Raw genomic sequence first — 4,242 nt, forward strand, 5'->3', positions numbered from 1 at the left:
CATCTGTGCCCATCTTCCTCTACTTTATATGTGGGATGCCTGCCACAGCATGGCTTGATGAGTGGTACCATGTCTGCACCCAGAATCTAATCTTAACTGATTAGATTTGAGATATGAGAAAAGAGCATGGACTTACAAAAACAAAAACCAGATTAAGAGTCAAAGAATTTATTTAGGATCAAGGAATTGCCATTTGGGCAGCATGGACTCTGGTAGAAACCTAAATAGGGTCCCACTAGGGTATAAAAGTCATGAGCTTTTAAAGGCAAAGAAAGGAGGTTGTAATACAAAGAATTTTCAGTTAGAATTGGAAGCAGAAGCTATTCTTGGCTAAACATTGATTGGCTATTGAATCTGTCTTCAGAAAGTCCACAGTCCTCAGTCTTTGTGATCAGTCTCTGTTCTCCCCCTGACTTCTCAAAAAATTTCATATAAAACAATTACTTTTTTGGTACAGTCCAAAGGTTTGGCCCAATCCAAGGTTCAAGACAGCAAGACAGTTTCTGTGGAAAGGCAGATCTGACTCCATTTAAAAATGCCTCCACTAAAGTCAAATGAGAAGAGAAATCAAGGATTGCTCAAAGATTTTCAGGCTGAGCATTCAGGAAGTTGTATTTACACTTAACTGAGATAGAAGCCTGCCAGAAGAATATATTTTAGGGGAAAGTTCAGGAATTTAATTTTGGAAATGTTTATTAGTTCCTTTATTCCACAAACATTTACTGAATGCATACTATGTGCTAGATATTTAACATTAGCTAAACGCAAGTGGTCAGGAGCCTTGCTATCAAGCAACTCACAGCCTAGTGGGAAGAGTGGGCATGTAAAGAAACAATTACAGAACATCATGATGATGGTGTGTACCAGGAACAATGGAGCACAGAGGAACTGACAGATATCTTTATCTTCTTAAACTTTGAAACTGAGGTCTTGAAAAGTTAATTGATTTGCCAAAGTTCATAGTTATTATATAACACAGCTGGGACCTTATGTTATTGTGATTTATAGTAAGAAATATGTATTTGGTCTTTGTCCCATTTCTGGCACAAATCTTCTAAAACCCTTGGAATTTCCTGATGGGGGAGAGATAAAGTTGTCTTTTGTTATGTTAATGAGGTAAGTTTTCGGTTGTTTAGAAACTCTTTTAATATTTTATTGGGGTCACATTAGTTTATAATGTTCTTTATATTTCAGGTGTACATCATTATATTTTGACTTCTGTATAGATTGCATCATGTTCTCCTCCAAATGTCTAGTTTCCATTCTTCACCATACATATGTGTCCCTCTCTCTCTTTTGCCCTCCCCCTACCCTCTTTTCTTCTGATAACCACTAATCTGTTCTCCTTGTCTATGTGTTTGTTTATCTCCCACATATGAGTGAAACCATATAGTATTTGTTTTCCTTTGTCTAACATTTCTCTGAGCATAATACCCGCAAGGTTCATCCATGTTGTCACAAATAGCATGATGTTGTCTTTTTTAGAGAAGAGTAGTATTCCATTGTGTATATAAATATAAGTACATATAAAAATATATCTATAAATAAATATATATGTGTATATACCTGTTCCTGAGTTATATCCTTTTATAATAAACCAGTAATCCAATAAGTAAATTCCTTCTCTGAGTTCTGTGAGTTGTTATAGAAAATTAATGAACCCAATGAGGGAGTTGTTGGAAACTCCAAACATTAGCCACTAGGTCAGAAGCATAGCTGATAAATCCTGGGCTTGCAACTGACATCAGAAGTGAGGGAGAAATCTTGTAGGACTGAACCCTTAACCTGTAGTATCTGATGCTATCTCCACATAGACAGTGTCAGAATTCAGTTGAACTGTAGGACATTCAACTGGTCTCTGAGAATCGCCTGTAGATGTGGGGAACCTCTCTCCACTAATTGAAACTGAGTATTAGAATCATTACTAGACCTGAATAGAGCTTTCTGACTCCCTAGTTTTGGGAAACTTTCTTACATCATGTAATTTGTTTCCTTGTAGAACTAACCTCTTTGTCAGTGCTTGGGGCAGAGAATCCATGGACACCAAGAACAATGTGACTGAATTTGTGTTATCTGGCCTTTTCCAGAGGAGGGAGATGCAGCATGTGTGCTTTGTGGTCTTCTCCCTATTCCATGTCCTCACCGTTCTGGGGAACCTTCTGGTCATCATCACCATCAATGCTAGTAAGACCCTGAAAGCTCCCATGTATTTCTTCCTTAGCCACCTGTGTTTTGCTGATATGTGTTATCCTTCCGCTACCACATCCAAGATGATTGCTGACACTTTCACGGAGCACAAGACAATCTCCTTCAATGGCTGCATGACCCAGCTATTTTCTGTCCACTTCTTGGGTTGTTCTTTTGGCCTGCTGGGGTGCTGGCTTCCTGCATTCCATCCTGCAGACTCTCCTTACAGTCCAGCTGCCCTTTTGTGGGCCCAATGAGATTGAAGCTTCTTCTGTGATGTTCATCCCCTTCTGAAGCGGGCTTGTGCAGACACCAATGTGGTGGGGCCCATTGTGGTGGCCAAAAGTGGCAAGATCTCTTTAGTGTCCTTCATGATCCTTATCATTTCCTACATGATCATCTTACTGAACCTGAGAAGCCGGTCATCTGAGGGCTGGAGCAAGGCTTTGTCCACATGTGGCTCACAGACTGCAACTGTCCTTTTGGTCTTTGTGCCCCCCATGTTCGTATACATTCACCCCTCTACCACCCTGCCTGCTGACAAACTTGTGATCCTCATTAACATTGTCATGCCACCTTTGCTGAACCCTCTGATCTACACGTTCAGGTGAAAAATGCCATGAGGAGACTGTTGCCAAGTGGAAAATGCCACGAAGCCCCCCCAAGGGGGCCTCAGGGAAGAAGTGACACTACAGGGAACCTCATCCAGCCGGGAACTTGGGAGGCTCTGATATTGTAGAATCTTACATAGGATTTGGAGCTCGAGTTGGAAGCTTGTAATGACAACTCTCCTCCTAGCTCTTTTCATAACAATCATCCCACATGCTCCTTCAATCCTTCATTCATTAAATATTATTGACTGTCTCCAATGAGTGAGACACTGCGAATCAAAACGAAGGATGTAATGTCTACCCTCAAGGGGGTCACAGTCCAGGAGGGTCTTAGTGTGATGTTCAAGGGTTCATTCAGGAAATCTGTGAGAGACTGTGAATGTGAGAGCCTCTTGGAAGTTTAGATATGTCATCTATACAATGGAGAATAGCGCTAGATAATTCCTTTATGGTGGCATATGCAGTGCTTGATGGAATTCATTTTCTTCTCTGTTATGATATTCAAGTCATTTTACTTTTCCTGCTTCATTTCATGTTTTCAACAGACAGATAAATAAATAAATGTGGGGAGGTTAAAAGATTTACCCAACGTTACACAGTCAGTTCAAAGCAAGGTGGGGACTAGAATCCAGGTTTCCTAAGCCTACTTTTAGGACTCTTCTCCCCTCAAGACTCCTTGAGAAAATTTGAGTGAATGGACCCAGCAGTACAAATGAGGAAGTGTTGAAGGACCGAGGACTGATGGTGGGTTGGGATGATGGGGAGCAGACCCTGAGAGAACAATTTCTCAGTATTTGTCCAGCAGTGCTGACTCCTCTTCAGCTGATTCCTCTTCAGCCGAGCAGGGACTGCTGCCCCCATGCATCCCTGTTTTTTCACTCTATTTTGGTGCTAAAGGGAGACACTTTGTGCAAGATGAAATTAGAAGAGCCGGATTCGTCATCTTGCTTAATTGACCATTTCTGGGTCATTTAACCTATTTGGATCTCAATTTTCCACATTTACAAATAGAGATAGTAACAATACCAGCTTCAGAAGGTTGTTAGAGGACAGAATGAACTTTGGAAAGTCCTATATCAAAGTTTATTGTGCAGAGGTGGCTCCTGCCTCTGTTTCTTAATAATGTCTTCTGTTCCCTTTTCTCATCCTATTCCCCACTATGTCCCTGCCCTTTCTCTGGAAGCCCTTGTAACTACCAGATTGATTATTCACTTTGCAAATGTGTATTGATCACTCAACATGTGGTTAAGTCTGTTATTTCTTTTTTTCTGTCTGTGTTTGTCTTTATTCAGTACAGCTCCAGTACCTAACACTTCCCTAGCTTTGGGTTGGGGGAGAAAAGCAAATAAAGGCCACCAATGCATGAATGTGGATTGGGGTGGAGCCTGATGCAATGTGAGGGTATACTTGAGACATTGACCCCAACATCAACTGTCCATCACTG

General features: G+C 41.0%; 1 pseudogene; it reads left to right on the forward strand.

Moving 5' to 3' along the window:
• Window positions 1-2,036: 2,036 nt before the first annotated feature.
• LOC139074636 (olfactory receptor 4S1-like) lies at window positions 2,037-2,798 on the forward strand (annotated as a pseudogene).
• Window positions 2,799-4,242: the final 1,444 nt, after the last annotated feature.

This window comes from Equus przewalskii, chromosome 11 (genome assembly GCF_037783145.1).
Source record: "Equus przewalskii isolate Varuska chromosome 11, EquPr2, whole genome shotgun sequence".
Taxonomy (NCBI): Eukaryota; Metazoa; Chordata; class Mammalia; order Perissodactyla; family Equidae; genus Equus; species Equus przewalskii.